Here is a 25310-nt window from a genome sequence, read left to right on the forward strand (position 1 = left end):
GAAATCACAACATTATATCTTACATCTGCTCTGTCTTTCTTGTTTGGCCTTAGATAAAAGAAGAAATGCTTATCGTCTTTTTAAAAAAAAATCCCACTGCTTATTTGTCTTTCTGCCTAGATTATCTGTAAGACTTTCAGGAATCCTCTGGTTGTACAAACCTATAGGTTTGTAAATATCTACTAAAAGGATTGAGGGACATCATATCTCACTACTTTTCATAAGGTGTCTTAAATTTGTGTAATTCCTTGTGTGTTTAAACTGCTCTCAGTTGTTAATTGGAGGTGTGGTGCCTCAGTGGTTTAATGACACTCCTATGGTTCTAGCCCTAGGACCATGTGGCAAGATGAGCTCCTGTCATTCGCCTCAGCTTCTGTCCATCTATCAGTTTGAAAGCATGTTCTATGCAAGTAGATAGACAGTTACCACGTTGGTGGGGAGATGCTCTGTACAGGCAGTCAGATTCCTGACAGCTCCGAACCTTCCTGGCTGTGGTTCCCATTTGCGAGGCAGGTCCCGGAAGGGAGGGAGCCTTGGGTGATGCTGCAGGAAGAGCCACTCATCTTTTTCTATGGTGCAAAGTCAGCTCACCCTCCTGTGACACACACAAGTGTGTCCTATAACAGGCTTGGTACCTTGGTAAGCCAAACTACTACTCTGGAACTGAGGGGAGCTGAGAAGCATCTACCTCCACAGAAATTGTGAATGTTGGTTTTGTTTTTAATATGTTGTATTTGTCTCATTCCCCCCTTTCCCTTGTCTTTTGTGAGCCGCCCAGAATCCTCCGGGAGTGGGCGGCATACAAGACAAACAAACAAACAAACAAACAAACAAATAAATAAATAAATAAATAAATAAATACTGTGCAATAGCATTATGGTCTCCTGGCTAATGAAACAATTTACTATAAAAGTTACTTCACCTGCCATAAAATAAGATAGTTTGTGACTGTCTTCTTCCAGGGTGTTTTTCAAAATGTCAGTCTATTTTGTGACTCCAGGACTTGGCCTCAGCTTCCCATCCAAGAACTAATCGGTTCTGACCTTGAAGCTAGGTGCCAAGATTGACTAAGTGCTGTCAACTATTATGGGTTAGCATGCTCAGAAATCTTTTTAAGAATTCATAAGTACATGAAACATCTATGCATTTATTACAATCCCTGAAACCCTCAGTAGATAGTAATCCTAACATGAAGGCATGAGATTAAAAGTAAACAATGCCTAGAGATGAATTTTGCTCCAGGTGACTACACTGGCATCTTGTTTCTTGACAAAAGTACAAAAGAAATTTGTTACATTTATATATTGCCTTTTCTGCAGAACTTGAAGGAGATTTCAAGGGGGATCTTCTTTCTTTGAACTTTAAAAGAGCAAATTCATGAAGCTAGAGTGATTGATCCAACTGAGTCATCTGGTGAATTCCTCTGAGATTGGACATAATCTGAGCCACCCAGTCCAAATTTTACAAATGACAACTAATGGGCTTTCCAGTTATAAATGAGACATGTAAGGAGGAACCATATATTTCCTGGTGGGGAGTGGAGTTCCATAATCACAATGCCACCACAGAGTAGTGTCTATTCCTAGACACAGAAACTGCACTGTGAGCTGGACCAGCTGTGAGAACATAAGCAGAGACTCCCTAGCTGATCCTAAACCTCAATGGACCATACTGAAAAGCTTTTAACTTTATCTTTTAAGTACTTCCTTCTTGCCTGATCGATTGCAATGCTATTGTTCTGACGTAGGCTTCCCAAGGGTATAAAGCAAACTCTTTGTCCCGGCAAAACCCCCTTTTATTAATTTACTGTGAATTCTGCTCATTCACATCCAGCAAAGTCTTTCAAGGGAGGATTTACAGTCACAGACCTTATCTGGTTTGGAGAGCTGCCAGGCCGATATCTGCAAAACTTGGCAAGGAGTCTTGGAGAGTCACAAGCCAATTAAGCAAACTAGTTGTCTCCTGCAAACTCCACTGCCCTTTCCCTCCTCTTTTATTTCCTATGGGAGGGACCATTTATCACCCATCTGTGGCCTTACTCCCAAGTCGACCCCTGTTCTTTAGTTGTTCCCTTCGTCTGGCAACTCTGCGCATGTGCACACTGGGAACAGACTCCAACTGTTCGTCTGCCTCACTGATGTCTGACTCTAAAGAAAGCTGATAACTGGCATACGGCTCTGCCCCCCCTCTGCCTCCAACACAGAGCCCTCCTCAGAGCCTTCCCCAGACTCCAGGACTGGCCCATGTTCCTCCCCAACCTCCTCACTGTTTGAATCTGCTGCCAGCTCTGCTGGCCACTGGCAGGCCACAACAGCTATCTGGATTACATATATTATTCATATACTTTGGGCAACATAAACATATCACACTTACATCACTTGGCATGGATTAGATAAGATGACCCTCTGTGCTAATTTAGGAAACAAGGAGCAGGCAGGGCCTAGCATTATTTGGAAACCATAGAAGTTTGCCCAATCAGCAATTGTATAAAAGGGTTTACTTTTTGAAAGTCACTCTGCACAATCTTGACTTGTTGAAGTTGCTATTTGTCTTTCTCTTCCTCCTCTATTTACGTGATTTTTTTTGTCCCACCTTCCATGGATTTTGTAAATCTATTTCCTTTGCAAAAATATTCAGCAGAAAATAATCTGCTTCTGTATACACTGAATCTAATCACTCCAATAAGCACATTTACTGGGGTTTGTGGCATTGCAAATATTTCCATGGAAACAGATGATCAAACCTATCATTACAGCTTGTGTAAAGGGGTAATGGCTATAGAAGAGTGAATTATAAGAAAAGCAGTTACTCCCACTCAGATGTGGTCCATAGGTTTTCATAATGTTCTCTAAGCAACAACAAAAAAGTTAGGCAGAACTAGCATTCAGCATCATTAGTCTTATTCAAGGGACATGACTCAAGCTGTTTAAACTTTGTTTCACAATGTTAATGAAATGCGTGTGTTTTCCATTGGTTAAAGCCACACAATCTAGAGTTAGAAGGAGCCACTGCAACCATCAAGTTCAACTTCCTGGCTAGTGCAATAATCCATCCCTGGCAGATGGCTGTCGAGCCTCTGTTTAAACACACTGACTGCAGCCCAGTACTTCTCTGGTTAATTGGTTTCAATGTCAAAGTGTTCTTTCTGCTGGAATGTTTTTCAATCAGAATCTGCCTTCCCTTGTTGTGAATCCATTATGGTGTGTCCTGCTCTCTGGAACAAGGGAGAAGAGGTTTTGACCTGATTCCTGCTCTGCACAAGCATTCATTTCTGAGGTTAGATTTCAAATGACATCACCCACAACACCTAGCAACCAACCCCATTAGATCTAGCAGAGACCTGAATTTAGTGGTTCTTCCTCAAGCCTGTCCAGGAAGAAGAAGGAGGAGGAGGAAAAGGACAAGGAGGAGGAGGAGAAAATGAGTGGGAAGAGCGGGGGAGGGGGGAAGGCTACGGAAGACAGAGAAATGAATTCTAGGTTTAGGGTCTAGGAATAATATTCAAAGCAAGAAAATTAAAATTGCTTTCCAATTTTCTAATTTAGATTCTTCTGTATGAGTCTTATTCTTTAACATTAACTTAAGATATTCTCCAAATTAGGTGTCATTTATTACTATTTCTGTTACTATAAGGACAACTTTAAATCAAAATACAACAACACATACAATTGCAAAACAATAACTAGTCACCTACCCCTTGACATCATTTAGACAGCATAACATGAATTCTTTCCAACTTTGCATGCTTGCCAATGGACTATCTTGGAGTACTAGCATGAAAAGAATACTGTACATATTGAGATCAAGTGCTAGTCAACATAGTTTTTATCAAGTCATGATGGTATCTGAATGTCCGCATGATGCAGTTATAAATTTGGTCTTGAAATCTGATACAGACACCTAGATTTGTATGATGATATCATAGTATGTATGTTGTTCTTTTCAAACATAGATAGTGTATTGATGCTATGGTACTGGCAGTATTTCACATTTTAGAAAGACATGAAATATCTACATCTACTTCCTAAGCCATTCACTTGAAAAGTCAATGCACAACCTGAGAATTTGTGTGCCATGCATCAGCAAGATGGAAACTTTGGCCCATTTTTGACATACATCCGAAAAAAATAAATATAACCCATCCATCTTCTAACTAAAATTGGGAACTGGAAGAAGAATATATAGAGGAGATCAATGTTGAACAAACTTCGGTTGTGGCATTTACTTGAAATTAGCAGACATCTGGATTTTGTATTTGAAGCAAGAAATATAGTATCCCTTCTATTTTTATTTAAATCATAGCTCAAGCTAAGCAAAGTTGGATTTTTTTTAAATTAGATTCTCTCTTTACCTCTCAGTAGGAGTAGTTTGGAAATTATCCTTCACTAGTAAGTACAACAAGCCATTATATCTCCTAAAATTTGCGTACTTCCCATAGGATAAGATTCTGAGTCTACCCAACTCAGATTCCTTCCAGTTATAAAATGAAGCTCAATCATCCCTTCCACTCATGCACCATCTCACCTGTAAAAAATATGAAATAGTGCAGGCAAGCATCCTACTACCCACCCCTACAGATATCTTTCAGGAAGATGCTAGCAGCAGTTCAAAAGACTTGGGTTTTCTCCCAACAGCAGCAAAGTCTGATTTCTAATGTGCTTTCCCAAGCAAATTTCTTTTAATCTCTTTAATGGAATGACTACATCGGTATTGTTTTTTAAAAAAATAATAAAAGCATTTATATCTGTTTTTTTCTAAATATTAAGATTTTCTGAAAGCTGCCCTTTGGGAACAGCCAATTTATAAAAAAGGAAGAAAAACTTGAAAACAGAGCATGATGGAATTCAAGGCAGATGTCACTAGTTACGGACAAGTAAATACTCAAGGGATGATTCAGAAAGGATAAGGTTATTAGGATAAGAGCAAATTTGACTGATTGCCTGTCTGTCTGTCTGTCTATCATTCTCTCTCTCTCTCTCTCTCTCTCTCTCTCTCTCTCTCTCTCTCTCTGTGTGTGTGTGTGTGTGTGTGTATGTATGTGTCTGTCTCTCTGTCTCTGTCTGTCTGTCTGTGTGTTTGTGTTTGTGTGTGTGTGTGTGTGTGTGTGTGTTGCATTTGTGCTGATAAATAAATAAAGGGAGACTAGTATAGATCTATTTCAAGCTATTTAGCTCTCATCAGCTAGCCATACCCTTACTGGGATTTCAACCTGTGCTGTATTACATATTAGGCAGTTGTGTTAGCCACTAAGCCTTATTTATCAGCACAAATGCAACACAAATGTAACAAAGGCAACAGTAAAGATAATGGCTTTCTGTCTGGATGGTCTCTTGTGATGAGCCAATAGACAGAGAAAGGAAGCAGTATGCTTCCTCCCATATTTGGGGATACCAGGGGTTGTGACACTATATATATAATCTCTCTATGTCTGTCTCTCTGTCTCTCTATATCTATCTATCTATCTATCTATCTATCTATCTATCTATCTATCTATCTATCTATCTATTTATCTATCTATCTATCTATCTATCTATCTATCATCTATATATCTATCATCTATCTATCTACCTATATATCTATATCATCTCTCTATATCTATCTATCTATCTATCTATCTATCTATCTATCTATCTATCTATCTATCTATCATCTATATCTATCTATCTATCTATCATATCTATCTTTCTGTCTCTCTATCTCTATCTATCTAATTATTTCTCTCTCTCTCTCTCTCTCTCTCTCTCTCTCTTTCTTTCTGTTTCTCTAGAACTATTGGTAAATTAGAGAGCAGTGGAATGGGCACTGAAGATAAATTTTAATTTATTCTGTGAATAGTTAGGAAAATGGATGCTCAAGAATAAGCAGCATTTGCAAAAAAAAAAAAGTAATAAGGAAGAGAATGTTGACAAACTCATTTAGTTCAGCTGGACCTTGTTCAATTGCTGGTTTTAAATAACCCATTGGTGTTATTCCCAATATTATTATGTGTTGCCGGTTTTTTAAAGCAGAGATCTGTTCATCTGGAGCTTTGTAAAACTGAAAGAAAAGAAGTGCACACAAACCTGTTCTTATCGTATCTACTTTGGTGCCAATATATGAAGTCCAATTATCAGTAATTTTATTTTCCTCCCTCTTTCTCTCACCCTCTGAATAGTTGCAATTCCAATAATTTAACTATCTTCAATAAAGAAATTTCATTTCAAAAAGCAACAAACCAAGGCAAAAGGAGTGTTATTTACTGAGCAATTCTGCAATAAATATAGATAAGAGGAGGCTAAGCTGATATTCATTTATGATTACAACTCAGCTATAAAAGTGGATGCTGTTGAAAAAGCAGTCTGCTTCCAGAAGAGTAGGCATAACACAACCATGAAGTGTATTCAAATGTGATTGACATTGGAAAGCAATATATTACCTAGAGGAATGAAAGTTTTTTGGCTCACTCAAGCATGTGTTGCGGCCTATCAGCTGCCAGGCCCTCCAGCAGCCAAATCAGAGGAGGAGGAGGAAGGCTTGGGAGTCAGGGTCAGCATCAAGGCAACCTGAGAGTTCCAAAGGGGAAGAGGGAATGGAGCTGGCACAGAGAGAGACAGAGGCAGAGCCCTCAGATGGAGAGTCAATAGCCTCCAGGTCTGGAGGCAGTTGATGAAGAAGAGTAGGAACATCTGGGTCCAATGCCTGATGCGTGGATGCACAGAAGCAGAGGAGAGGAGAGCAGTGGAAATCTATAGGCCGGTCCTTGGGAGAGAAGAGCCACTGCTGCTAGAAAATCCCCACCCTAGCTCTGGGGGAACAAGGCAGCGGGCAGAGATGAATAGGTGTGGCAGACAGCTATTCATCTCTCTGCCGGACAGACTTGTTAGCCTGCAGAGAAACATTTTGTGGGGGCTGCCAGCATTCCTTTATTTCCAAATAAAGGAATCTTTTGAATTCATGTCAGAGTGTTTGTCATATTTGGAGAGCTGGATGGGTCAGAACAGCCAGTTCAGCCTAAGCAGAGGTCGCCTATCATCTTAATGCCAGATCAGATTTGGATGATTTTTTTGAGGCTGGTAAACTTATGTGAATCTTTGATAAAATGCCATGGGCACACTCACAAAATAGGGTCCACAGAAGCCATCTGATTCCCAGGATGGAGATATGGTCTGCCCCAGAAAGCTCAAAAAATTATCCTCAGAAATGTTGCTAGCCCTCAAGATGCTTTTGACCATCTGTCTTATTACACCTGATCATAGTTTTCCCCCCTTCAAATGTCTTTATGGTATCCAGGTACTATCTTTAAAATATAAGGATGCTGGTGTCATCATGTTTATTCTTCAGAAGGCCAACTTCAATTGCATTAATAGAATGTTTTAAAAAAATAAGTATGGGGAAGGAAAATGGCAAGTGCCAAAGGAGGGATCAGACACTAATATTTATCACACAGACAGTGCTTCACCTTTAAAGCCACTGAATTTCTCAACATATGAAACAGAAAAACAGGTTTAAGAAACAAAAGGCTGACCCTGTATTTATTGCTGAAATGGACAGGTTGCGCGGGGTTGTAAATTTTTCCAAAATAAGTGTGCCCACAAAATTGAAAAAATGGCAAAGGGAGATTTGATAAATGTGTTCATCAAAGCTTAGGGTTTGACTTCAGAGCTTTTAAATGTCTGATAATCATCTTGACCATACTAAGAGAAGCTTATTGGGTTGACTGTATCATCTTGGATTAGCGAAACGCTCCACTTTTCGTTCCAAAAGGTGCTTTAATAGGTGGCGATACAAACTTAACAACTATTTAGGTAAAGGTAAATGTTGTCTTTGTACAAATGTGCTAGTTGTTCCCAATTCTAGGGGCAATGCTCATCTCCGTTTCAAAGCTGGGAAAAGTAACGGGAGCTCAGTCCATTACACGGCACTAGGGATTTGAATTGCTGAACTGCCAACCTTCTGATTGACAAGCTCAGCGTCTTAGCCACTGAGTCACCACGTCCCAACTGTTTGCCACTCTTTAAAATAGCTGCATCCTTTCTGAGAATCACAGAGTTACCCTCCCTAGCCGTTCCACAGCTCTCTAATACCATCCTTCCATATACTTTACAAAACACAATAGTTTAGTTATACATCACATTAAGCCGAATCCAAACAAAACACAGTATGATTTAGCATAATGTGTGAATTTCTGTATCAGCCTCTAGAGCCAGACTATAAACTTCAGAGATACATTTGATCACTCTTCGCTCAAATATTGCCCTAAACATTGTAGCTGCAGAGCTACTAAAATTCTCAGCCATGCCTGGTTCTGACGCCACCAGTGAGACAGGAGCTAAGCTTCCAGTAAATTGGTATTAATGTATGATGTTGTGCCAACTCCATCAGGTTTTGCATGTTTTATATATGCCTGTAGGGAAAATACAGAGCAGCTTTTTCTCCTTTAATTCTGTCAATCATCTTCCACTTGGTGGGGACTCACAGAGCTGTTCCACAGAAATCAAACTGGCTTTTCTGCTGATGGAAAATACACATGCATACAAAATGTGCACCCTTATTGTTATTAAAAGAATCTTAATGTAGCTGCTGTTTTTACAAATATCTATCATCAACCAGATCCAAAGCTAGGCAGAAATGTGGATGTTTCGTAAAACAAGGTACTTGCTGGTACATTCGTAACTGGGTTTATGGTATGATCTGATTTGTGGTGGGTGACATGATTGACATAATCATGTGACACAGATGAATAGCCAGCTCACTTGAGGGGAAAAACTCACATAATATGGCCAATTAAAAAACAACTACTTTGGGTATCAAGTGAAGATATTATGCTACTGAGGGGTCAGGGGGACAGACACCATGTTGGTATTAACAAAGGCTGAATTAAGCACTGTGTAAATTTATTGAAAGGGGGAGCGATGGCTCAGGGGCTAAGATGCTGAGCTTGTTGACCAGAAAAGTCGGCAGTTCGGTGGTTTGAATCCCTAGTGCCGCGTAACGGAGTGAGTTCCTGTTACTTGTCCCAGCTTCTGTCACCCTAGCAGTTCGAAAGCACGTAAAAATGCAAATAGAAAAATAGGGACCACCTTTGGTGGGAAGGAAACAGCATTCCATGCGCCTTCGGCATTTAGTTATGCTAGCCACATGACCATGGAGACGTCTTCAGACAGCTCTGGCTCTTCTGATTTGAAACTGAGATGAGCACCATCCCTTAGAGCCGGGAAGAATTAGCACATATGTGTGAGTCATTTAGTTTTACCTTATATTTATTGAGTGACAGAGTACAAGTGGCACAGGTCCATCTCAGCTTTAAATAAACAAAAAAATGTGATGGCAGCAGCAGATGAGGGATTAAAAAACATTCCAGAACAGCAAATGCAAGATCCTCTTTTGATTCCTTCCAATCCAACACAAGGTTGGAAAAGTTGGAGGCTATTTTTTTCTTTGAAGATCTTTCACTTCTCATTAAAACAGCTCTCTCTCAATAGAGGAGGAGGGATACACCACCTTACAGCGCCATCCTTTCAGCAGTTCCACACCTATTTGCACCATTCAGGTGAGCCCGAGGGCCCAGATAAACTTCAAAATGGCTTCAATCTCTCCCAGAGAGTGCCTATGACCAGATGACTGCAATGAAAACAAATCCTTCCGTTTCCACATCATTCAGTCTGAAGGTTTTTGGATGAAAAACAAAATGTCTTCCAAGCCAAAAAAAAAAAAAAAAAAGTCCAGTTGCCTTATGAAAAAGCACTGCTGGGACAACCATGACCTGAAAGAAATTATGTGGAGGAAACTTTCTATTCACCAGGATGATAATTCTCCAAAACAAAAATGGACAGAATGGGATCAACTATGGTGGCAGTGCTGGGAAAAAGAAAAATCTGGCAAGAGAAAGATGTTTGAAAATGGACCCAATCCATGTGAGCCCATGGATTGGGTCCATTCCAATGGGGAGAAAATCCAGGGGAAAACAAAACCCAATTCACCCCCATGGAAGAAGCTGTGGCCAATGACTCCAAATGCTGTCAAATGCCTTTTCTACTTCCCTTGTGGTCATGTGACCCGAAAAGGAGGAACTGCCACTACAGGACTGAAAAGAATTCTAGAAACTCAACCAAGCTTATATGTACCAAATATACCCAAACCAAGATAGGAATTTGTTTGGCTTTACCTGGTTCTTAGGTCATATGCACCTACAGCTGTTAATTAGTTTTCAATTCTGAGTCATCTCTGCTATTAAATTTCAGAACCAGCGTATATCCTTGGGCAAGGTATTTTGTCATCATTATTTTGTGTCATAACATTTCCTCAGATGATATTACTGGTTAGATGTTAGCTGACAGCAGTAAAACAAGATGTCAGAATATGTGGAAGCTTTTGTCAACATTATAGATTAGGGAGGGAACACTGATTTATTTTATTTTATTGGTGTTTATGGTGCAAGACCAAAACATTGGAATCAAAAGAAGCCCACATATTAAAAACAGTCAAAAAGTGATGAATAAAATATACATAAAATGTAAATCAGATGGAGGCAGAAACAAACAGCCAAGACTCAGAGACAATTAAATGTCTAACAGCAATAGCAATTTCAACAAATATCATGACCCTTCTGGAGATATTTAGTGATCTATCCATTCGGAGGAGGGGGGAAATCTCCCCCAAACCAGAATGGTTGTCGGTCAAGAGAGATATTATTAATTCAGGTCACCCAATTGTGTACAAGGGCATTGCAAGAGAATATGTGAAACTGCTTCTATTTTCTTCAAAAATGGCATGGACCAAGTTGTTTATGCATTAATGAACTCTTAATAAAGTCCTTAACAAAGTATGTAGAAAAAAATTATATCAGAAGTAAAAGCTCGCTCAAAGATCAGACAAAGAATATTTGTTAAACATTTAACACGAGAGTGCCAACTCTATACATGCCCACTATGTACAAGGCAAAACTTTGTCAGTGGTGAGAGCCACTTTTTTTTCCTGACCAGATTTTTTTTTAATCCAGACTACTTCCCAAAATAGGAAGTTAAGAATCTAGTGGTACCTGGCTCAATAGTAGTAACTCTGTGAGAGATCTATGTGTCCTAGTAGACCACCATTGACGTATGAGTCAACAGTGTCTTGCAGCTGCCAAAACAGCTAATGAGTCCTGGGTTGCATTCAACAGAGGGATAGTTTCAAGATCACATGAAATGTTAGTATCACTTTATACTGCTTTGGTGAGGCCACACTTGGAATGCCGAGTCCAGTTGTGGCCACCACAATACAAATAAGGTGTTGAGACACTACAAAGAGCATCAGAGAAGAGCAACAAAAGTGAGAAGGGCTCGGGATACTAAATCGTAAGATGGACAATTGAGGGAATTAGTTATGTGTAGCCTAACAAAGGAAAGGATTAAGAGTGATATCATAGCAATCTTCCAGTACTAGAAGGGATATCACATAGAAGATGGGGTTGATTCTATTCTAAGGGTGACATGATAGCAGTGTTCTGATATCTCAGGGGCTGCCATAAAGAAGAGGGAGTCAAGCTATGCTCCAAAGCACCTGAGGGCAGGACAAGAAGCAATAGGTGGAAACTAATCAAGAAGAGAACTTAGAACAAAGGAGAAATTTCCTGACAGTTTGAACAATTAATCAGTGGAACAACTTGCCTCCAGAAGTTGTGAATTCTCCAACACTGGTGTAGGGTAGCCTGCCTACGCAGAGGGTTGGACTAGAAGACCTCCAAGGTCCCTTCCAACTCTGTTATTCTATTCTATTCTCCAAGGCAGGACAAGAAATAATGGGCTTGTTAAAGAGAGTTCCAACCTAGAACTAAGGAGACATTTTCTGACAGTGAGAACAATTAATCAGTCGAACTGCTTGCTTTCAGAAGTTGTGGGTGCTCTAATACTGGAGGTTTTCAAGAAGAGATTTGTCAGCCATTTATTCAAAATGGTATGGGCTATCCTGTCAGGGGAGGTGGTGGACTAGAAGACCCTACTTTTCTAGGTTTTATGTGTTGGAAGACAATAGCACTCATTTAGCAAATAGATATTGTTTTCATCAAGATTCTTGACCAAGAATAAATCACTGCCATTATTCCCACCCTTTTGAAGGGACAGTTAGGATCTGCTGAATGGGGCTAACCCAGAATATATTTGGGAATGTATGTATATACACGACGGCATACGTACTCTCTTTAAAATAAAATAAAAAACAAACAAACACACCTCTTCCATTACTGGGGTTTAGTAATCACTGAGGGTTGTTTGTAACTCTCAGTAATTAAAGCCAAACACAGAGACTGTTTCATGAATGCCCAGACATTGTGATGCAGGCACCAATTAACAGTGGATACTCAAGCCACACTAATTACATGGTACTTGCAATAAACCTTTTGAATAGCCTCCTTTTTTAAAAAAAAAAAAAAGTTGAATATGTTTTATTTCAACACAAACCCCTGGACTGTATCTTTGGTTCCCTCAAGGTCTGCACAATGAAGGACTTAGAGAAGAAATTATTTCAGCTTTCTGATTTACAGCTAACATTCCTGAGAAACAAACACAACTAATTAGAACACTTGATGGAATTTCTTTTAGGGTGGCTCAAAAGAGAAAGCATCCACAAAGAGAAGGCTTGATTGACTTACATCCAAGAAGCACAAAGCAACTGAAATGTTCAAATGTCCTGATGGAAAATAATTTATATCAGAACAGAGCAGAGGAATTTCCCTGCATTTTATTGCCCTTGTTCAATTTTTAAGAACTGCTTTTCTTATCCAATTTGATGAAAGAGAACTTTTGATTAATTATTCCCAGACAGTAAAGTGTGTTCTTACTTAGTGAGAAGTTGGGTCAAGGGGGGTCATGTGAAATATTTTGCTTTTCATTGTCCAATCTTCCTTCCAGAACTCTGCAGCGTCCCAAACTACTGTATATCCCAAAGAAAGGAATCTGTAGAGAACTCTGGTTATAGGAACTGGGTATGTCTAACAAAAGAAAGACCAGGGGAGACATGACAGCAGTCTTTCAGAATTTGAGACACAGTCACAAAGAAGACAGGGTCAACCTTTTCTCCAAAGGACCTGAAGGCAGAACAAGTAGTAATGGATAGAAGCTTATCAAAGAGAGGTTCAACCTAGAATTAAGGAGAATATAGAATAGAATAGAATAGAATAGAATAGAATAGAATAGAATAGAATAGAATAGAATAGAATAGAATAGAATAGAATAGAATAGAATAGAATAGAATAGAATAGAATAGAATAGAATAGAATAGAATAGAATAGAATAACAGAGTTGGAAGGGACCTTGGAGGTCTTCTAGTCCAACCTCCTGCTTAGGCAGAAAACCCTACACCACTTCAGACAAATGGCTATCTAACATCTTCTTAAAAACTTCCAGTGTTGGAGCATTCACAACTTCTGGAGGCATTTCCCACCAAAGGTGGTCCAAACAGAACTGTATGCTAGGCTTCCTTTGTGATCTCAATCTAACCATTTGAGTGAAACATTTTTACAATATTTGCTAAATAGTTGTTCAGGGCTTTACCGGCTGCTATGAAGACTTCAGACACACAGGAAAACAGTCAAATGCTTTCACAATTAACGTGATTCAGTTTGCTTTGGACATTATCTGTTACAGGAAAAGCCAGCATTAAAATTACCCTATGGTTTTAGACCACTATCCAAGTCAGTTTTCTGCAGCCATTTCTCAGAATTAAATCCCCGTCATTTCTCCATTGAGGTCACGATGCAGCAGGAACTGAATTAGTCACCCCCTGGGTGAATAATTTGTTCTCTGTGTAGTATTTACTCTTTGCATAGCCTCTTTTTGGTTATTCTTTTCTTATCGGACCACTGTAATTGCAGTGTAAATATATAATTATCATAACTCAAATGATGAAGAACACATGGGTTGATCAGAAAAAACCATGAAGAATTCATCTTGGTTGGTGGCCTCTCAACTTTTAAAGTCTCAGCATCTATCCAGACTGCTTGGAAGGCAAGTAAAAAAGGGCTACTTTAAATGTTTACTGTATTACTGCAAACAGCATTTAAAATGTCCAGAGTGTGGAAATTTTATTGACTCCTGAAACCCTTTTTAAAGGGCTTTTATTCTTCATTCAAGAATGCAGAACAGCTATGATTAAAGTGTCCATCTGAAACACCCGTTGTCAAGGTCTTGTCAGTTGATCCAAAAAGAAGCTATAAAACTTTGCTGTGGAAGAGACCCACTCTCAATGCCCTAGGACAGGGGTAGGCAACCTTAAACTCTTCATTTGGACCCATTTCCCACAGAAAAGAAAACACCGGGAGTCCCCAAACCCTTCTTGTGCCTGACTATTTCTTGAGGGGCCACAAAACTAGCATATATAGTTGAATTAAATGTTCTGTTTTCTTCTGAAAATTTTCTTTTCTTGGATTTGGTTGGCCTACTGGGGGTCGAAAAGCTCAATAAATCACATGCCGGCAGGTATCATACATTGGCGGTTGTGACACATATCTGGAGTGACAGGGAGACACAGCAGAGGGATGGAAGAGCCACATGTGGCTCCAGAGCTGCAGGTTGCTGACCCCTGCCCTAGGAATATCTGATGGCAACAATAAGCATGCTTTCTAGAAAGTTAGGTAAAAAGAACCCATTGGGACTTACTACTTAATAAACCTGCCTAGGAGTCCGTTTATGTTTAGATTTATTTTAAGATCCTTCTTAGCAGCTTAACAGCAGCTTGCAGATGTGAGATACTTTCTTCTCTCAGACTTATAAGCTAAGTGTTAGTGGTAGAGAAATAAGAAACAAGCAAATCCAAATTCTAGCTCTTATAATGAGTATTGAGATGAAAACAGTTCAGGCAACACATTGAACTCTTCACAGCTGACTTGCTGGCATCTATAGTTGGGGTCAAAATCAACAAGATAGGTACACAATAACAGAGTCGGAAAGGACCTTGGAGGTCTTCTAATCCAAAGCGCTGCTCAAGCAGGTGACCCTATATTATTTGGGACAAATTGCTGTCCAATCTCTTCTTAAAAACCTACTGTGATGGAGTACCCACAACTTCTGGTCTTAAGGATTGTGTTATCTCCAGGTTGGCTCTATGACAATTCACCGTGATGAACTTATCATGGCCAAATCACCATAGCCAACTAACCACGGCCAACCTGTTGCAGCCAAATCACCATGGGGACAACTTGCCATAACCAATTTACCATGGGACAATTTGCTGTGGGACAAGAGTTACACTAATAATGAAATGGTGGAATAGAATTATTAAAGAAAGGATCAAAAAGGAGGGGCAGAATGAAATGTGAATGACAAAACTTAAATTCTTTTTTTTATTTTAAATAATTAAATTGAAATGTGAAATTGTCCCACAGCAAGATGTCTGGTGACGAGTTGACCATGGTGAGTTGGCTGTGGTACATTGTCCCATTCTGCTACAGGTTAGAGGTAACCTGTCTTCAAATACCAATTGAAAAGGAACCAACAAGGGGAGAATTTGAGTCTCCATCTCCTTGTGAACATCTGGGAGAAAGATGGCAGATAGAGTACTGTTGTGGCCCAGCAGGATCCGGTTGAGCTGCTTATGGACTCGGATAGTGAGGAACCATATGAGTCTGTCCTGGACGATGTGGAGCATGCTGGGCAGAGTTCAGACTCAGAGCAGGGACCAGAGAGGCTGGTTGGCCACCAGGAGACTCCTGAGGCATGGAGCAGTGAGGAGGATCAAAGGCAGTTTGTCCCTGATGCTAGTTTGAGAAGGGCTGAGAAACGGAATCAGCAAGTCCGTAGGCAGATTCACAGAAGATGATTAAGCACAGGTGGCTGTTGATTGGCCCCTCCCAAGAGAGATTATGGGTGAGGCGTTGGGAGGGGACATTTGTAGGAAACAACTGTTCAAATTAGTAGTTAAGAAAATCTATCTGTGTATTCTAGCCGTGTCTGTTTGTTTGGACTATCTGCGTTGCTTCGTTTGAACTATCTGGGTTGCTGCAGAGCTATTCTATTGAACGTGAGTTGCGTGGGCCCCCAGCCAAAGGATTTGTTATCTCAGTAATTGAATAGTGGCAAACAGCCAAGCCTGTGTTCTGGTTTATTCACAGGCCGGGGGAGGGGTCAGAACAGAGTATAATACATAATACACAATATACATTGTTCCCAACTTAGAATCACAATTGGGACCAGAATTTCCATTGCTAAGCAAGGCAGTTCTTAAATGTATCATACCCAATTTTACAACATTTTCTGCCATGGTCATTAAACGAATCATTGAAGTCAATACATGCAGCTTCCCTCGTTGACTTTACAAATGGTGATGACATGACTCCAGGATGCTACAATCATTCTAAATATATGCTGGTTGCCAAGGGCCCAAATTCTGATGAGGTGACCATGGGGATGTCACAATGGTTCCAAGTGTAAGAACCAGTTGTAAGTCACTTTTTTCAGCGCTGTTATAACTTTACAAGGTCACTAAACAAAGGGTTGTAAGTTGAGGACCACCTGTGCACCCTTTCTGAACTTGTGTGTATCATATTACCAATTTTAACATTCCTACCGCACCTATAAAATGGCCATAAGGTAAAGATAAAGGTTCCCCTCACACATATGTGCTAGTCATTCCTGAGTCTAGAGGGCGGTGCTCATCTCCATTTCAAAGCCGAAAAGCCAGCACTGTCTGAAGATATCTCTTTGGTCATGTGGCCGGCATGACTAAACGCTGAAGGTGCATGGAACGCTGTTACCTTCCCACCAAAGGTTGTTCCTATTTTTTCTACTTGCATTTTTACATACTTTTGAACTGCTACGTTGGCAGAAGCTGGGACAAGTAACAGGAACTCACTCCATTATGCGGCGCTAGGAATTCAAACTGCCAAACTGCTGACCTTTCTGATCGACAAGCTCAGCACTTTGCCACTGAGCCACCATGTCCATAAATGGACCATAAACTATGTTCATAAAATGGGCATAGACAACTAAATATCCTATTGTCCCACTTTCCTTTAATGAGATGTGTTCAGAAGGAATATAGAAAGATTACAGAAATCTCAGCAAATGGATTGTTTCATTTTACAGCTCAATTTATCTTTCTGCTTTTTGTCTAACCAACTTTGGATAAAGATATGCTTGAAACATGGAAAAATGAAAATGACAGAGTTGCCTTCATCTAACCCAAAGAGATTCTAGCCCAGCTGTGCCCTGACATGCTAGCTTTTAATAAGCTGAGACCCTTTAATGTTTGTGGAAGCAATTAATTAATTGCACAAGTAACATCAAGGTTTACCTCTCGTCTACCTTCTGTGAAATCTAAACTGCACAGCCATGGTGCTAAGGTCATACCAAATTCTAGGTTTTTTAAAAAATAATCTGAAAAAGAAGAGGAAATTATTTACATGGAGAATTCTAGCGTTTAATGCACGTAACCTAGTTGTAACAATCATTTCATTTAAATACAGTTTGTTTGTTTATTTTTAGCCTGCCCCTGCCTTCTTACTAAAATACTAAGATACTAAGGTGGCAGGAATAGCTAACACCCTAGAACAGGGGTCCTCAAAGTTTTTGAACAGGGGTCCAATTCACAGTCCCTCACACTGTTGGGTGGCCAGACCAACTAGATGGGTCTGGATAGGTGGTCATGTGGCTGGCTGGACGTGGCTAGGTGTTCATGTGACGGTCCATTTAGCAGTCCATTTGGCCTTTGTTCTTGCTGTACTTGCTCAACCCAAGGAATCTATTTACTTAAGAACCCGCCCCCCCAAGGGAAAAAGAGTGCAAACTTTCTTGCCACTTGCCTAATTTCATTACAATGGCAGCTTCAGGCTCCTTAAAGTAGGCCATTAAAAAAAGAATAAAACAAACAGGATTTCCTTCAAAATAACTCCTGGATCATATGTTTCAGATGACCACACAGTAAACCAGGCTGAGAACTCCACCAATTAAGACTGCAAGTAAAACCCCCAATGTGGGCATTGAGAGACATTGGAAGCAGGTGGAAGAAGGTGAGAATCAACACATAAACCCAGCCTCCAATGGTGAATTAAGAAGGGATAATGGTCCCTCAGACTGTTGGGGGACGGACTGCATGAAAAAATTTCTATGAACACTGCACATATCTTCATTTGTAGTGCAAAAAAACCCTACGAAATAATACAATATTTTAAATGAAGAACAATTTTAACCAACATAAATATACTATTAATTCAATGGGAAATATGGGCCTGCTTATTTGATACATCGGGGCTAAAGGTCTTTTAAGCCTGGATGAGAATTCACAAACTGTTTTGCTTTTTGCCACACTTGTGCATGTGTATATACATAATGAATATCTACCAAAATTGTTCAGCAACCAGTTTGGTGGATGTACTTTATTTATGGGAAGACTCAAAGCAGTGGGTGAATTCTCCTTCAGGCATTATACTGCGGTTACATTTGAATTAGTGTTAGCCAACTTCAGCTGATTTTGAAAAAGTTAGGAGACATGGAGACATGTCACCCATCCACCAACCAAGTGCTACTTTAAAAGCAGCCCCTTCCCTAGCCACCCACCGGCCCTGGATCACATGGCTGAGAAAAACATCTGAAAGGCTGTTTTTAAAGTTTTTTAAAGTTTTTTAATGACTTTTAAAGCACTACTTTATAAGCTGACAGTTGATTTGCAAGCCAGAACCACCCCCTCCACTACTCACCCACCACCCCTGGATCACATTGGCTATGAAAAACATTTGAAAGGCTGCTTTTAAAGACTTTTAAAGTCTTTTAAATTCTTTAAAAACAGCCTTTTAGATGTTTTTCACAGCCATATGATCTTTTAAAGTCTTTTGAAGTCATTAAATTATAGACTTTTAAAGTCTTTTAATGGATCACATGGCTATGAAAAAACATCTGAAAGGGTGTTTTTAATGACTTTTAAAGACCTTTAAAGACTTTTAAAGCACTTCTTCACAAACTGGCAGCTGTTTTTCATCCCACCACTCCATGGGATGGATACTTTGCATTAGTGGGCCATATGCGGCTCACAGGTGGTAGTTTGAGGATTCCTGCCCTAGAAGATAGGCTCAAGATCTAGATGGATTTTGACAGACTTGAACACTGGCCCCTACACTGAATGAAATTCAATGTAGAGAAAAGTAAAATCCTACACTTAGGTAAGAAAACCCAAAAGTACACATATAAACTGGGTGAAACCAGGCTTAATAGCAGTGACTAAGCTAAGTATGAGCCAGCAGTCTGCAGCAGCAGCCAAAAAAGTCAATGCAATCCTAAATTGCATTAATAGAGGAATACAATCAAGATCCAGTGAGGTACTAATACCACTCTATAAAGCCCTAGTAAGACCTCACCCAAAGCACTGCATCCAGTTTTGGTCACCACCAGTGGTGGGTTTCAAAAATTGTTCGAACCTACTCTGTGGGTGTGGCCTCCTTTGTGGGAGTGGCTTGCCACCCATGTGACCAGATGGGAGTGACTTGCCACCCATGTGACCTGGTGGGAGTGGCCAAGACAATGTTATTACTAGATATTACTAATTACTAGATATTACTAATATTACTAGATCATTATTAATGCATAGATAACTGCGGGACATTACACAACCACCCCCACACACAAACTATGACAGTGCCAGGAAAACACCAAAATATAAGAATCCCCCCCCCAAAGACTGCCAATGAAACCAGTTTTTTTTCCTAAGCCTAACGACAGGAAAGACAAAGTCACTGGAATAAAAACCATTAAGGCAATGTGGAAAATTATAAAGGACAGGCGCTCACAGAACTATCAACCACCTCAGAATTACCTAAACAATGAGGGTGAAACACACTAAATCTGGCAAAGCTGCCTTGCACCAACCTGGCCTGCCCATAGAAAAGCAGCCACTTTGATACACATAAACCTGGTCTGAACACTTAAAAGCAACATATTGCATCACAAAGAAAACATTTGCAAAAATAAATAACATTTCTTGTAGTAAATATATTTTATAAACAATTAAAAAATACAATTCCCCCCAAAATAATTTAAAAAAGATATTCTATAAATAAAAGAAATCCTTAAAAACCATTGTTAAGTATTACACCAGCAATAATTTACACTGTAACAATTTTAAGTTATTGTGTCAGCCATAGTATACTGTAACCATTATTCCAATGCACCAGCAATAATTTATACTGTAACCATTTCAAACTATTCCACACACAATAATTTAAAATGAAACCATTAAAAATATTCTACACTCAATACTTTTTAAGTAAAACTATTTTAAAAACTTCTATGCACAATACATTTCAAAGTTTGTGAAAGCTAGGCCCGCCTTCAGCCGTGTGGCATACACCAGGCCACAGCTTTGAAGGCCTTCCCTTGCGAAAACTAGGCCACTACCGCCACTACCGCCGCTGGTGCTACCGCCCCCCCCCCCCCCAGCTTCAGCTGCATGGAGTGTGCCAGCCCGCGGCTTTTGCGAGGGAAGGCCTTCCCTCGCAAAAGCTGGGCCACCGCCACCCACCAGAAGCCTCCCGAGTCCCGCCGCTGGGGTTTAGTTGCTTACATTCCAGCAAACAGAATTTTCAAATGGAGGTCAAGCGTGAAGCTTTTAAACGCTTTGCTTCGCCTCCAGCCCACTCATTGATTGCTGGACTCCAGCCAATCAGTGAGAGGCAGGCTGGGCTTAGTGCGGACGGGTGAGTAAGTGAGTGAGCTGTGATGCGCCGGCAAGGGCGCTTTGCAGCGACAGGGGCCAGGACCGGTACTGGCGTTCCCAGAAGTTAATTACTTCCGGGTTCACCAACCAACCGGTCCGCGCGAACCGGGGTGGACCGGAAGGAACCCACCCTGGTCACCACACTATAAAAAAGATGTTGAGACTCTAGAAAAAGTGCAGAGAAGAGTAATCAGGATAATTAGGGGACTGGAGACTAAAACATAGGAAGAGTTGTTACAGGAACTGGGCATGGCTAGTCTAGTGAAGAGAAGGACCAGGGGAGACATGATAGCAGTCTTTCAATATTTGATGGGCTGCCACAGAGAGGAGGAGGTGAAGCTGTTTTCCAAAGCACCTGAAGGCCAGACAAGAAATAATGGATTGAAACTGACCAAGGAGAGATTCAACATAGAAATAAGGAGGAACTTTCTGACAGTGAGAACAATCAACCCATGGAACAGAAGTTGCCCTCGGAAGTTGTGGGAGCTTCATCACTTGAGACTTTCAAGAAGAGACTGGACTGCCATCGTCAGAAATGGTGTAGGGTCTCCTGCTTGAGCGGGGAGGGGGGTTGGACTAGATGACCTGTAAGGTCCCTTCTAACTCTGTTAATCTGTTAATCTTCTTTTATTCAGTCCCCAAATTTGACAGCCTTGCTAAAGATGATGTACTTATGTACTCACAGAAGGGAGAGAAATCTGAACGCAAACTTTGGGGAATGGAACTAGGGGTTTAAAATATTATTCTATTGGTATTCTTCACTTAATTTAAATGTTATTTTAAATGTAAGCATATGTCCAAACATGCCCCCAAGGAATGTTTACTTATGTATAACCTTCCCTGCACTCACACTCAAAGGATTTCTTTTGAGGGTTCGAATACAGATACGTACATTTATTAACAATAATTTTTTCTCCCCTTGATGAGGCCGTGCTGGGAAATAACATCTTGCTGGGAGCTGAAGCAACCAACTTATTTATCTAGGTTTTTTTCTTTTACAACTGCTTTATTTTTTATTGCTGTAATTTGTTTTATCTTTTAATAACTCTTCCTTTGGCTGTTTCAATGGGTTGTTGTAAGTCGCCTGGAGGGAAAGCAGATAATGTCTTTTTTTATCATAAATAAATACATTAAATTGAATTACTAAATAAATATCTGCATGATGCTGAGTTTTTTTTATAAATGAAATTTAAGATTATTTTATTCCGGAAAAAAAATCCACAAAAAATATCTTGCTGCTTACGTTTCCAAAAGAGAAATTCTGAATAAACAAATACATAAGTCCCTATACTGGGCATCAGATTTGGGATATTTATTTTGAACTAAAATATTACTTGTCTCTATCTTATGTGGCCAGCTCTTTTCATTCAGCCTTAGTCCTTGGAGTTTATGAATTGAAACATAATGGGTAATGCAATGTTTGTGTCTTCCACTAGCAGTGAGAAAGACTTAAGGACTTTATAAATCATGCAGACTGCTGGCAAACTCTTGATTTAGTAAATACAAGAGTAACAATTGCTGCCCGGCAGTGTTTTGTCATGTCTTTAAGTTCTAAATTTCTCACCCTCTTATTCTATGATGTTTGAAGCATGCTGGCAAACAAAGCAGCTAAATAGCTCACTCCATAGCTTGAGATCCTATGCCATTCCTTACTGTCATTATCATACATGTATACAAAGATGTATTTCAATCAATCAATTTTATTTCTATTGTATAGACCTAATAGAACTAAGTAGAAAAAGAACCACCAGTAGTTCTAATGATATGCAATTGATGAAGCCTTCTTTGACTTTGTTGGGATTAAGAACCTGGTGATGATTATAAATAGTGGTTAAGTCACCAGACTGAAAACTGGGAGACTGGGAGATCTAGTCCCGCTTTAGGCATGAAAGCCCACTGGGTGTCTTTGGGCCAGTCACTCTCTCTCACCCAACTCATCTCACAATGTTATTGTTGAGAATCGGGAGAGGGATGAAGTAATATTAAGTATTTTCATGACCTTGAGTTAATTATAAAAATAATAAAGGTGTGATAAAAAATAAAAAGAACTAAAACAGAATAGTGTGTGTATGTTTAAAAGGGGAAAGAAGGAAGGAAGGTGATGAGAATGGGAACAAAGGTAGGAGATAGGATTGGGAAAGAAGGAAGGAAGGAAGGAAGGAAGGAAGGAAGGAAGGAAGAAAGGAAGGAAGGAAATGTGCTATGAATTTCTTTTAGATTTATTTTGTACGCTAGATATGACAAGGGGATTCACTTGGGAAATATTCCTGAGAGTAATCAACATTGTAATCCCAGAAGATATATATGCAAAATAGGTCTTGGAAAGAAAATGCCCATTAAAAGCTAAAGTCACTTTGAAAGCTGAGGATTCCTTTATTGGACAAAAATGCAGCAACTATACTTTCACACATTTTATTTCTTTCCACCTTTTCCACTGTCATCTCTGAATTCCAATTAGTTAAGACTGTCTTATGATGTATTCAGGGATTCTTGTTTGATGGGTTTGGGTATTTTTAAAAAAATAAATAAATGAAAAGCTTAAATATTGATATTCAATTAGGTCATTTGATTGTATCTCAAAGTTGAATTAAGGGAGTCAAACCACTTCAATTTTTTGTATATAAGTAGAGCCTTTAAATATCTAACTACGTATATCTACCTAAAAAAAGTTGGACAAATTGATTCAACTGAATTTTTTGAATTGATCAATGTATCTGAATCAAAACAAATCAATAATCTGCGATAACCAGTTGGACAGCATCAGAGCTGATCCATTTTCCCAGGAAACTACAACACAATATATCAGAAGATAGGAAAACAAACCAGAATTGAGGTAAATAGCTATGGAATCAAAGTATTTGCATTCAATATTTTTAATCACATTACAACAAATACTTTCATCAATTCATGTCTTTCAGGATTAAACATTTCGTTCTAAATCTTTAAAGTCACTATAACGTACTGTTACTCCCTCATATTAATTAAGAGGATTCTAATCTAGTTTTTGGTTTTGTGTTTCAAATCTCATCCTATTTCAACCTGGTAATTTTTACTGATTCCTCATCAGCATTCATTGCCTCTCCAACCAGAGTAAGTATCGATTTGTTCTACTTAAAGAAGCCACCACAATCAGTCTTCTCAGAAGAAATTAGCCTTAAAGAAGGGAAAAGATAGAATCTAGTAAAATAAGAAATCAGTCATCCCACTTTCAGGTGGGGAAGACTGGCCTTTAGTCTCCCGAGTAATTTTACAAAATAGAATCTTAGACAGTTGGAGAATGTATTATGAGATGACAGCTTCTTTGTTAGAGTATAACTTTGAAATCCCAAAAAAACTCTGAAAACTGTATCTTTCTTTCTAAGCCAAATACCACTCATTCATCATGAAATCTCCAGCGTTGTAAAGCCTACAAACTTGAAATTTGGCATGTATGTTGCTCTTGGCTTCCAGGTGCTCGCTAAGAAAGGATTTTTTGAAATGACCATCAGTTCATTAGTAATTCTTATACACGAATTAACGTGGTCTGATGCTAAGGAGTTCTACTCCCTCTCCCCACCCGGAAAGAACTCTGTTCCAACGGTCAGTTGCCTCACATTCCGTTGCCTCAGTTCAAACTGGCAGACATTCCACTCCTTGACTCAGGAACCATCTGGGGCTCCTTACAGTACTAAACCTTGATACCTCACCAAAATGTCTACGCCTTCCACCTATGAAACTGCTTCTGGACTCAAGGCGGTGGGAGCGATATTCCCTTATGTGTTTCAATCACCAACCACCACTGAGTCAATGGATTGAACTGGAGTGAACTGGATTTCTCATGCATTGCCCGATCACATAGTTTCATTGTGAAGCACGAGTATCCAGCTAGTAGTTCAATAAAATTTATTAGAAACTGACTCACTTTTAAATTGAACTAGCCGAAAGAAGCAGAGATAGACAATATGTTGGAATCCAAATGTTTGGGGCAACAGCTTTCAGAGACACCACCATTGTCCATATTGGTTGGGGTTAATGGTAGTTGAAATCCAAAATATCAATTTGAGAGCATCCGCTAAAGTAACTGAAATAAATAATCCCATTCAGAATCAGGTGTGTTAATCCTCTTTGTCTTCTTATACATTGGCTAAATGTTCATGATCTTGACCATGTTTTACCATTTTGGCTTTTTATTCTCCTGCACAAGAGTTGCAAGATTGCCAGCTCATGTGTATGCCCTTCACGTTTTCTTTTTAAATAAAGTTCTTCAGAATGACATGCTTGTACAGTCTGGACTTTTACCAGACCAAGTTTCATTGATCTTTCAGTCAGCCTTTGTTTATTGAGAACCTGATATTCTGGACAGTTGTGAAAGGAAGTAGAAAGAGCCATAAATGCGAAGATACATTTATTTGTACAACTATCCTAAAGGGAGAATCCAGGAGATGCAGGAATAAAAAGTAGAATTTTGAAAAGAAAAAAAGGAGCAAATGAAAAACATATAAGCCATTTCCAGCTCTCTCCTCTATGGACCTAAAAAAATGCCTTAATTTAAAAATGTATCTCAGCACACCTAAGGCTAATAACTTCTTACACATGGGAGAGAAGAGAAATTTAAAGAAATAGGACCTAAGAATATTATCTAACACTACTTAATATGAGTCAGAATCTCTAGTCCA

The sequence above is a fragment of the Thamnophis elegans genome, chromosome 14 (assembly GCF_009769535.1).
Source record: "Thamnophis elegans isolate rThaEle1 chromosome 14, rThaEle1.pri, whole genome shotgun sequence".
In the NCBI taxonomy this organism is placed as follows: domain Eukaryota; kingdom Metazoa; phylum Chordata; class Lepidosauria; order Squamata; family Colubridae; genus Thamnophis; species Thamnophis elegans.